Genomic DNA, 12,625 nt, shown 5'->3' on the forward strand with positions numbered 1-12,625 from the left:
AAATTGATGTGGCTCTCTTCAAAATCACAGGATGTTTTGGAAGCAAAACATTACTGAACGTAACGCGCCAATGTAAACTGAGATTTTTGAATATAAATATGAACTTTATCGAACAAAACATACATGTATTGTGTAACATGAAGTCTTACGAGTGTCATCTGATGAAGATCATCAAAGGTTAGTGATTAAATTTATCTCTATTTCCGCTTTTTGTGACTCCTCTCTTTGGCTGGAAAAATAGCTGTGTTTTTCTTTGACTGACCTAACATAATCAGATGGTGTGCTTTTTGAAATCGATCACGGTGGTGGGATTAACAACAATTTTATCTTTAAAATGGTGTGAAATACTTGTATGTTTGAGGAATTTTAATTATGAGATTTCTGTTTGAATTTGGCGCCTTGCACTTTCACAGGATCTCAGCCGTAAGAAGTTAATATGAGTCTGGAAGGAGAGTTTACAGTCTAGCCAGACACCTAGGTATTTGTAGTTGTCCACATGTCCTAGGTCAGAACCGTCCAGAGTAGTGATGCTAGTCGGGCGGGTGGATGCGGGCAGCGAACGGTTGAAAAGCATGCATTTGGTTTTACTAGCGTTTAAGAGCAGTTGGAGGCCACGGAAGGAGTGTTGTATGCCATTGAAGCTCATTTGGAGGTTAGTTAACACAGTGTCCAAAGAAGGGCCAGATGTATACAGAATGGTGTTGTCTGCGTAGAGGTGGATCAGGGAATCACCCACAGCAAGAGCGACATCGTTGATATATACAGAGAAAATAGTCGGCCCGAGGAATTGAACCCTATGGTAGGTACCCCCATAGAGACTGCCAGAGTTCCGGACAACAGGATTTGACACACTGAACTCTTATCTGAGAAGTAGTTGGTGAACCAGGCGAGGCAGTCATTCAAGAAACCAAGGCTGTTGAGTCTGTCGATAAGAATCCGGTGATTGACAGAGTCGAAAGCCTTGGCCAGGTCAATGAAGACGGCTGCGCAGTACTGTCAATTATCAATGGCAGTCATTGATCTACAAGTGATTTTGCATGCCGAGTAACCCCATGGAATATCAGTAGCCTAGTCAAACTGGGCACAGTGCCCAGCTTTAAGCGCTGACCAATGCCAGATATGCGGCCTGTTCCTGATCTTGCACATCTGCATGGCACTTTCAGTGTTTATATACATCTGTCGGCATACCGTGACTAAGGCCAAGTTTACATTGGATCATCAAGGCTTCTCATGGGTTTTAACACACACGCAGATATGCTTTGCTCCTCTCAGTCCACCCTGCCTGTTTGACTGCACGATCCCTTCCCTCTGTTCACATGGCAGAGCAATCGTTGCAAGGCAATACTGTGTCGTAGCTCTTAATATGAGCAGGATGTAGTGTCAGTTTGAGTCTCACACTGAGACCAGATAGAGTACACACACACACACACTCACACTACTTCAGCAAGGTAGGATGACACACACACACACACACACAGACACACACACCATTAGTGGTTATTACATAGGCCTAATTATTTGTCACGCCTGCTCCCGCTCTCCCTCTCTGGCGCTCGAGGGTGCCAGCCTGCAATTCATTACGCACACCTGTCACCATCATTACGCGTATCAGCGCTCATTGGACTCACCTGGACTCCTTCACCTTGTTGATTGCCCCATCTATCTCTGTCTGTTCCTCCATGTGTTCCCCGCATCATCATTATTGTCGTTTACCTGTTCCCCTGTCCAGACGCTGTCCGTGTTCTGTTTCATGTCCGTGTTTCATTAAATGTTCACTCCCTGTACTTGCTTCTCGTCTCCAGCATCTGCCCTCACAGAATGCTGACACCAATATGTGAAGCATGAGGGAGTTTTCGTTTTTTTGTTTTTGTTGGGTCTGGGTGCCGTCGCCAATGGAACCGAGAGTGCCTCAGCTGGCTCGTCGGGGTTCCATGTCTTAGCTGGCTCAAGAGGTTTTCTTGCCTAGGTAGGCACCCGTCATGCTTCAGCCGGCTCGTCGAGCTCTCACGCCTCAGTGGGATCGTCAGGCTTTCACGCCTCAGCCGGATTGTCAGGCTCCCATGCCTCAGCCGACTCCCACGACATCTGCAGGCTCGTCGGGCATCTACACATCAGCCGGCTTGTCCAGCGCCCATGCCTCCGCCAGCCCGTCAGGCTCGCCCAGGCGGGACGCCGGGTGGCGCCCCTAGAGGGGAGGGGGTACTGTCACGTCACTGTCAGTCTGCCCTTCATTACACACACCTGTCACCATCATTACGCGCATCAGTGCTCATTGGACTCACCTGGACTCCTTCACCTTGTTGATTGCCCCATCTATCTCTGTCTATTCCTCCTTTGGTTCCCCGTGTCAGCATTATTGTCATTATGTTTTCATTTCCAGACGCAGTCCTGTCTTGTTCCATGCCCATTGTTAATTAAATGTTCACTCCCTGTACTTGCTTCTCATCTCCAGCATCTGCCCTCACATTATTAACGTGTAAGGACAGGATTGATCAGAACCAGATATCCTAGTCGAGCACATAAAAACAAGTAGGCCTAAGTACAGTAGCAGCAGATACTATAGTCTACTACACAAAGCACATAATCCTTAACACTAGAACCGCTAAAGCAGCCATTTGGACTGCTCATTAATCAAATTATCTTATTACTCTGCCATTTTTAAAGTCATGGCCCCCTCTGTCCTTGACTTTTTCTAAATATGTCGATATAACACACAGTCATTGTTAGAATCTTAATATCACAAACTGAACTGGAGTTCTAACCAGTTTTAGGAGGGCATGTAATTTTTTTGAAAAGGGGTTATATGGTAGGAGACCCAGGAGGACCCCATTACTGAGAGAGAGAGACAGAAGAAAGGCTGACTGCAATTTGCATATTTTTGGAAAAGCACACCATCTCTATTTCTAAAGAAAACAAAATAAAGCCCTAAAAGAAAAGAACACCTTCCCTACAGTCAAATATGTAGGAGGTTCAGAGATGTTTTGGCGTTGCTTTGCTGCCTCTGGCAATGGGTGCCTTGAACATGTGCATGACATTATGAAATCAGGAGAATACCAAGCACAGGAAGTTGGTGGCACCTTGACGGGCACGTGATAATGGCTGGAGCGAAATAAGTGGAAAGGTATCAACAACATCAAACACATGGTTTCCATTTGTTTGATGCCATTCCATTTGCTTAGTTCCATCCACTATTATGAGCCATCCTCCCCTCTGCAGCCTCCACTGATACCAAGGCATTTTGGAACACAATGTCGGACACAGTGTCCGAAAACTCGGTCTCCATATAAGGTCAATGACCCAAACACACTTCGAAAAGCACCCGGGATTGGTTAAAGACAAAACGCTGGACTGTTTTGAAGTGGCCAGCAATGAGGCCAGATCTGAAAACTTGTGGAGAGATCTGAAAACAGCAGTTGGGAGAAGGCACTTTTTTGTTTTTACATACACTAGGTGTACAAAATAGGGATGCACAATACATCGGTGAACATATCGGAATCGGACGATATTAGCTAAAAATGCCATCATCGGTATAGCCCCGATGTCTAGTTTAACGCCAATGTTAAAAACCGATGTCTAAGCTAACGTGCATACCTATATAATGTAGGTACAGGACGTAATGACACCATGTAAACATTTGCACTACACGTGCAACACAGCATTCCGAACCTAGCCCACAATGTCTGCTGTGTGGATCGAGCAGTCATTTGAAAGAGTAAGATATTTTCAGTGAGACAACTCAAAAGCAAAATCCATTAATGCCAAGATAATGGAATTCATTGCCCTTGACAATCAACCGTTCTCTGTTGTGGGTGATGTTGGCTTTAGCGACTGGTCGAGCACCGGTACACACTAACATTACCAAGTGTGCTATTGTTCAGATGTTGCCCTACCGAAGTTACACAGTAATAGGGTCACTGCTATTAGCTTCACGACATACTATACTATAACACTATTTTAACACTATTTGACAATAACACTATTTGATGAGATAAATAAGCTTTTAATATGACATGTCAAATAACACTATTATAGAATGTTGTGTGTGCTGAATTTACACATGCAAGCCAAGCTCCACCACTACTATCAGTAGAATTTTCAAAGCTGTACAAAAAAGTCTGCAAGCAAACACCTGCCACAAATGATGTGTTTACAATACAGTTGGCTAGAAAGCATTATATGTCCGACCGCAACTTCTGGGGTAGCTAGCTTTAGCTTTGTACCTAGCTAGCACCAATATAACCAGCCTGAAAACAATGACCAGTAGAAACTGCAGACATTTTCATTATTGTTAGCAATGTGTTGGCGCCCCCCCCTTGGGTTGTGCCGTGGCGGAGATCTTTGTGGGCTATACTCGGCCTTGTCTCAGGATGGTAAGTTGGTGGTTGAAGATATCCCTCTAGTGGTGTGGGGGCTGTGCTTGGCAAAGTGGTGGGGTTATATCCTTCCTGTTTGGCACTGTCCGGGGGTATCATCGGATGGGGCCACAGTGTCTCCTGACCCCTACCCGGCTCAGCCTCCAGTATTTATGCTGCAGTAGTTTATGTGTCGGGTGGATAGGGTCAGTTTGTTATATCTGGAGTACTTCTCCTGTCTTATCCGGTGTCCTGTGTGAATTTAAGTATGCTCTTTCTAATTCACTCTTTCTCTCTTTCTTTCTCTCTCTCGGAGGACCTGAGCCATAGGGCCATGCCTCAGGACTACCTGGCATGATGACTCCTTGCTGTCCCCAGTCCACCTGGTCGTACTGCTGCTCCAGTTTCAACTGTTCTACCTGCGGCTATGGAACCCTGACCTGTTCACCGGATGTGCAATTGAACTTCAGTTTATGAAAATAAATAGCTAGCCAGCTACTTAACCCTGTTGCCCAAAGCTAACGTTATAAGCAGCCAGCTAGCTTCATCTGGCTAGTAAGGCTCGACCGGACCGAGTTATGTGTTGTGAAGCTAGCCACAATAAGGATTAGGCACAATAGTGCCAAAAATAGTTTTCAAAAAGAGTACAACTAAAATAAGGAACTTGCAGAAGTAATTGCATGTCACTATGATTTACTTGCTGAGCATATGGAAGTTTATACTGTCTTCTCTGGGATGTCAAAATCAATTCAAAAAGATTTGATAACTTCCATTGCGTCATCCATTAAAAGTGAGATTAAAAAGAGGGGTTGACGTAGCGCATTTTTTCACACCCGGTCAAGTAGGCGTTCCACTTTCCTCCGGTATTTATTTAGCAAAGGTAATAACCCATCATCACTTCAGACAAACACAAGCAAAAACTCTTTCCATAAATGTTGCAGCAGCCTAGGCACACCTAAAGATTTGAGATCTGACATGCTGTATTGGATGAAACAGAGACGATTTTTCAGTCTGATCAACTGTATGCTACAAATAAGAGCAGCTGCATACAGCCTATGCGCCCTGATCATCTGGTCAGGGTAAACAACATTATGTATTTATAGTCCATTTGTTTGTGAGAAGAAAATGTTATAACATTTTGTTTATATTCAAACCTGGGCTGGCTAGACTGCCTCAACCTTTTCAATCCAAAATTATTAACTGGAATTAATCAATCAACATAATAGTGATGACAGACTGAGTTCATTTTTAATTAGGCCTGCAGTTGCATATGCCTGCACTATGCAAACATGCAAAAAGCAAGCCATATGAGTTCTATTGTCTATCAGTTGTTGTCTCTGTGTCTGGGTAGAGGAAACACCCTGCTGGTCTAGTCTAATATATAATTCATATGAACAAATATAAGGTAGCTGCAGTTTGACAGGGTTTTCACCCTGAAGCCTATGAACACCTCAACCCCTGTCCTGCACTGAAGTCTATGAACACCTCAACCCCTGTCCTGCACTGAAGTCTATGGACACCTCAACCCCTGTCCTGCACTAAAGTCTATGAACACCTCAACCCCTGTCCTGCACTGAAGTCTATGAACACCCCAACCCCTGTCCTGCACTGAAGCCTATGAACACCTCAACCCCTGTCCTGCATTGAAGTCTATGAACACCTCAACCCCTGTCCTGCACTGAAGTCTATGAACACCTCAACTCCTGTCCTGCACTGAAGCCTCTGAACACCTCAACCCCTGGCCTGCACTGAAGCCTATGAACACCTCAACCCCTGTCCTGCACTGAAGTATATGAACACCTAAACCCCTGTCCTGCACTGAAGCCTATGAACACCTCAACCCCTGTCCTGCATTGAAGTCTATGAACACCTCAACCCCTGTCCTGCACTGAAGTCTATGAACACCTCAACCCCTGTCCTGCACTGAAGCCTCTGAACACCTCAACCCCTGGCCTGCACTGAAGCCTATGAACACCTCAACCCCTGTCCTGCACTGAAGTCTATGAACACCTAAACCCCTGTCCTGCACTGAAGTCTATGAACACCTCAACCCCTGTCCTGCACTGAAGTCTATGAACAGTGTGACAGAGATGAAAATATCCGTTAGAAATGTAGAAAGGGAAATCTATATGCAAAAATTAGCATGGGTTGCTAATATGACTAGGATTGTGAAAGAAATAAAATAAAGTTTATATAAAATAATTTCCTCCACGGATATGGTCGGATTTTGGCTAGGCTACTTTAAAGCAAGGTAGCAAAACGTTCAGGTTTCAAACGATTAAGTATATGTTTTCATACTACCTCCAGCTCCTTGCAAAGTGGTGTGTGACGTGCTGATGAAGCATGCCTTCCATTGTCTGTGCATTTGGTGTTTGAGATACTGACATATTTTCCACTCAAAGGCTCTGTATCTGTATGCTGTACGCATGTGATAAATAAGATACATAACGAATATACTGTACACACATGCGCCAATTTAACTTCACAAAATTATGCTAATTACCCTATAGACCGATAAGCATGACCTGTCAAATGTATTTCCATCGACTGGTATTTAAGTAAATGAATAGGCTAAAAAGCATTATTTCGTAATGGTATTTTTTCTTCTTAATTGTCAGGCGGCAATTTCACTTATCAATTTTTCTATTTTTTGGGGGGCCAAAATCAGGCTATTACCAGCTAACGGAAACCCTGAGTTGAACACCAGTTCTTACATTGATTTGGACTCGGTCACAGAAATGGGAAGTGCAATATGTATTTATTGCCGATTTCAAAGTGCCATGTGTTATTTTCTGCTAAATCCTCTAGAGGGCAGAATTTGAAAGAACAATACTCGATATCAAAACGATACCAAAAAATGTTGCAAGTCACGACTTCACAGGAGAGCCATTTGAACGTTTATTTGTATCAAAATACGTTTTTTAGCAGAAATGCCTTCTGGAACATGTGAACTTTCATGTGCCTTAATAACAAACTTGTATGCCATCTGTAAATATGAATAAAATTGTTAAATTAAGAGCCTTGTTTGTTAAGCTACAGAAAAAGTTGGCAACCTTCCCACTAGCCATGATTGGCTGAGATAATAAGTGGGCTGGACTTGCCGAGAGAGGATTGGTCTGCCATATAGATGGCTTCTGTCTATTTGAGCTGGTCAGTCTGTGTTGGTAATCCCGTTGAACGAACCTTTAAAAAAAATGTAGCAAGTAATGGAGCTGCATATGTGTTGCTCTCTATTTTCTGGAGGATAGAGTTTTGAAATCAGTGGAATTAGAGTATGATAACTAAAGAGAAGGAGAAAACACCTGTCTCCGGATTACGTCTTCAATCCAAGGGCAACCGTGGCATGGCATCCATGACAAGAAGATGCGTCCATCATGCATGATAGATAGTCTAGCTAGCTACTTTTCAGATATTACACTTTTCTAATTTTGACAGAAAGTGGTTCCATTTCAAGCTAGTGTACTGTTAGCCAATTAGCTAATTAGCTGATTGGCTCCCTAGCGGCAGGGACTGGGAGACTAGTCAGGATCGAGGGAAATTTAGCTAGCAACAGCAAGCTAGCTAGCTAAAGTGCCATAAATGTTTGCTTATCGACCTGTCCCAAAATGAATGTAGTTGGTTCAGAGTTGGTTTTGATATTTCAACCACCTGATTGCATATGGTATGGGAGGACAAAATCAACATGGACGGACGGATGCACGCGCGGTCTGGACGGACGCACGCGCGGTCTGGTCAACATGTAATGCAACAATGCTGTAACGTTAGGCGATATGCATCTTTCAAATTATTATTATAGCACACCGCACATCATCGTCGTTAAGCTGGAAAAATTATACAGAAAGGCAAAGCGACAGCAGCGAACAACCTGCTTTGCCCCTGTCGAGTCTGCTGCTACGTTGTGCTTTTAGCTGACTCAACATTACAATGAAGCAGTTGGTGCTTTGGAAACAAGCTGAAGTTATTTCTGACTGACTGCTGGGAACATGTCCACAACTTCATCAGCAAGTTGTCAAACTATTGTAAATAAGTGACAAATGTATGTGTGCAGTGCCCAACATCCTTAGCTAGCTAGCTAAAATTCAATCCATGTGTTTGTCATTGAAGCTAGCTAGCAGCAGGCAGGCTACAACAAGCTAAATCAGCTGATGCTTCGTTTTGCCCCAGTACCCGTGTTTCATAGTGAGTGAGTCATGCACAAGACAGGTAGCGGAACACAATGCTTGCAAATGGATTGTCTTCCAACTGACACAAATGGAAGTGTCAGTTGGGAAGTGGAGTGTGCAATGTCTCAATGCTCATTTTGGCCAAAACACTTGCAGACTCAAGTGGCCACTTTATAAAGGGCTTAATGGCCAATTGTTTGGTTTCAGATTAAATTCAGCCTATGACTGTGGTACTCTTAGAAAAGAAAAGGTTCTACCTGGAACCAAAAAGGGTTCTCCTATGGGGACAGCAGAAGAACCCTTTTGGAAACCTTTTTTCTAAGTGTTGATAGAACTTAATTGCCTGCTAGCGGTTATACGAAATAGAACCAGATTATGCATAGTGCATGTGGAATTTTATGAATTTTCTCAACGTTTTAACGGAAAACCGATTAAAGGCGTTAAAACGTTAATACATGTTTTTCTATTTGTCACATCCATAATATTCACATCTGTGAGTCCATTACCCTGGCATGGTACAGCCCTCCCTCTGGGGTTAAATATTTTAGTACCTTGTTATGGGTCCCCAGCGTTCTCCGTTTAACAACAACTGTCAGCTCACAGGAAAAATGGAGGAGACACATGGACACAGAATCCGTTTACACCAAGTTGTATTGCACCAAGCCAGGAGCTACAACATTCATCAGATGGGTCCATCTCTCCAGACCAAGGCCAAAGCAAATGAAAAAAACACAATTTATAGATTGTGTCAGCTATTCAATGCAAGAAGTGTGAACTTCAAAAATCGACCAAACGTTATTGTATTGTAGCTAACGTTATATTACATACAGCCAGAGGGAAAATGTTCCTACAACTTTCTTTCTAATCACCAAATTCAACCAGGGCGCATAGCGCTCACTCATCGTTTCTCTATCTACCCGAGGAGGCTTGACAGCTGTCCATAACTTCGGGATGTGATGGGAAGTTCCACTTTGCCTAGCACATTTCCCTATCAAATGTTATTCGCAGTAAATTACTAATAGCTAGCTACAGCTACCTAGCGTATGGCTCATTTATAAACCAGATAACTTTAGCTCTATTCAGAAATGTAAACTAGCTAGCCATACTAACTTAGCTATATAGCGTGCTGACTATCATTAGAGTTATCAAAATACCTCGTGACTCTATCTAATATTAACTAATATCTAATAACCCCACAAATAAACAAATACTTACTTTTTGGTGTAAAAGGTGGAGAGAACAGTTGGCCGTCTTCTTGTCTGTCCCGTTGTGCGTGTGAGAGAACGGGATGTGTGTCAGTGACGGGCCACGCGATTGGCTGTGAAGGCGTGGTAGATCCCCACCGTGCCGTGGCTTAATTCCTCTTTCATGTCTGTAAAAAAAGTCATACTGTACAGTTTGTTAAATGATAGGCCACTGCAACATGTTTTTCTATGCAATAATTATTGCAATTCATAAACATAATACTTTAAATGTTACATTTCATGTTGTTCTTACTGTTCTCTTCAAGAACACGATAATATACTTTTTAAAGGCCTTCAATTTAACTTCACAAAATTAAGAAAGTAGCCAACTTTGCTCATGCATGAGTCATTAAAAGCAAATAAATAATGAGCTCACCCTTTACATTGAATATAGTTACACTAACATGAATCAGTTTGTTGATTCCTTCCTCAACATGTGGTTTTTACTCTTCAGCTTCCTGTTTACAAAGTAACCACAGAGAGAGTGTCACACGTGTTGAATACATAGTTCACAGAGTTGCCAACAGTCATAGATAGAGGAGTGCCAAACTGCCGATGGAGCCGTGCGTCCACCCTCCTGTCTGACTCCCACCCTGACCACTGATACCACCCTATAAAAGAGTTAACCTGACCATATCCCGTAAGCATGCTGGCACATTGAGTGTGGTAGGGGTGTGTCGATGTGAGTGGGCGTCTAATAAATCCATACACCATCACAAAGACATCTACAAGTACTGTAACTGCCCAAATAAAGGAAACACCAACATAAAGTATCTTAATAGGGCGTTGGGCCACCACGAGCCAGAACCGATTCAATGTACCTTGGAATAGATTCTACAAGTGTCTGAAACTCTTTTGGAGGGATGCGACACCTTTTTTCCATGAGAATTTCCATTATTTGGTGTTTTGTTGATGGTGGTGGAAAACGCTGTCTCCGGCGAATCTCCCATAGGAGTTTAATTGGGTTGAGATCTGGTGACTGAGACGGCCATGGTATATATGATTTGCATTGTCATCCTATGAGGGCATAGCCATGGTAGCCAAAATAATGGCCTGACCAGCATGTTTATATATGAGCCTAAGCATGATGGTATGTTAATTGCTTGACACAGGAACCACACCTGTGTGGAAGCATTTGCATCACTCGATAAGTGTTTTCATTATCTGTATTACTAATTCATTTAGTCAGGTCATGACTAACAAAAGACTAATAACATGTATTTTCAAAATAAAATAATATATTTTGAGTTTAACTATGTCACTGGTCTGTGCAACCTTTAGGCTACAAGGCTGAGCCATGCAAATTCAATCAATAGTTCTTCTCTTGTTCATTTAACAGACAAGACACTTAAATTCCCCTGCCTTGACCACAGTCAACACGCATATTTTAGATATAATGGAATATAAAATATAAATCATATTTTTCCCACACAACTTGAGTGCTATGGAATATATGGAACCACTGTCATATAGCCTAGGCTAATTTAAAAGTAGTATTTTGAAAAAGCCCATGTCCTCATTTTTATAAAAACACTAAATCTGCTCTTTCCGATCATGTTAAACAAAAAAATCTAACCTGGATTTGAGAAAACATTTTCTGATCCATGTTAGATGTGACCCCATCGTGCACATGCTCTCTTTTCAAATTCCCCAGTCCACATGGGCTATTTTGTCTGAAGACAGATAAACTACACATCGCTAGTAGGCTAAGTTGAAAACATGCAGATCAAGCTACCATTTACTAGATAAATATAAGAGCATTTAAATAGTTACCTGTCAAATATATTTTTTAAATATATGAAATTGCAGTGTGCATTCCCCCAGGCTAAATGCCAAAGCATTTCTGTGACAATATACTAGAACATCTCAAGGACAGAACTACACACATTTAAATGGAGAGAATAAATGCATTAAAAGCATTTCTGTGAAGCTTTGTGATTGACAAGAACAAGTGTGATGTCTGACAACAATAGAATATTTCAAATGTAATTCGTGCCAATGCCACATCAGCTTTATGGCTACATTTATATTAGACTAAGCCGTAGGCAGAATTTTACCGCAATTATGACTAGGTCGGTTTGGGGCAATAAATGTTTGGGCTTTGATACCAGCAACACCTTTCAGACAGATACATAGAAAAGACGGAAAAACGTTGCCAGCATGCTAAAGTTGGCAGGTTTTCGTCTTGGTTTGTAAAGGGTATAACTTCTCTTATTCTCTCTCCTGCTCGTCCCTTCAGTGTTAAAAGTTAGGTAAGCATCAGTGTGGCTTCATAGAAGTGGTGAAAAACTAGGGAGCCTCAGGTCCCATTTTTTTGTGCGTTACTATGTTATTATGCTGCTGTTACTGTATGTCATTAGGCTAAATACTTACAGTAATTGATTGTTTCAGTAAAAATAGGCGATCCAGCCGTGTAGAAATTCAACATATCAACTTTGAAGCTTCACATCTTTTGAATGAAAGCAGATTTGGTGAGCCTATTATTATCTTGGTGGGGACACTTATATAGTTTATAATGTTTTAGAGTTCATGAAAATCAGAGGAGAATCCAGAACCACATCTACAGTACTCTATACAGTGGCAGTTTTTTTTAGGTCAAGCCTTCACCACAGGTAATGTAGGGTGTGTGTGTGGTGGCTCATCGTCTTGCCTGCGTAAGAAAGATGACCCCACCACCGACCTGCAGTCAATAATAGAAACCCCAATAATAGAAAACCCTTTTTGCATGTGGTTAGGTGTGCATATACCACGAAGAGGCTCAAGACAAGTACAGAGTAAAAATTACAGGAGTGAATTTAACTCTATTTAAAGAAAATGTATCTCTGCCAAAGATAACATTTGGTCTCAATTCCAAAGAGTAAAATGT

At 42.2% G+C, this 12,625-nt stretch overlaps 1 protein-coding gene across 2 annotated transcripts in view; it reads right to left on the reverse strand.

The window, feature by feature from the left end:
- The window catches only part of LOC110525455 (CD82 antigen), a 43,158-nt gene extending 32,734 nt beyond the window's left edge, over positions 1-10,424 (reverse strand). The window contains exons 1-2 of one of the 2 annotated variants that reach the window (XM_090234954.1): positions 10,136-10,424; positions 9,731-9,887 (exon numbers count right to left, since the gene is read on the reverse strand). The gene's annotated coding sequence lies outside the window, so the exon portion shown is untranslated. Of the gene's footprint in view, positions 1-9,730; positions 9,905-10,135 lie in introns of both variants that reach the window. The other variant, XM_090234964.1, reaches the window with a different exon arrangement.
- Between the last annotated feature and the right edge of the window lie 2,201 nt (positions 10,425-12,625).

Source organism: Oncorhynchus mykiss, chromosome 1, assembly GCF_057628025.1.
Source record: "Oncorhynchus mykiss isolate SJ-2025 chromosome 1, ASM5762802v1, whole genome shotgun sequence".
Taxonomy (NCBI): Eukaryota; Metazoa; Chordata; class Actinopteri; order Salmoniformes; family Salmonidae; genus Oncorhynchus; species Oncorhynchus mykiss.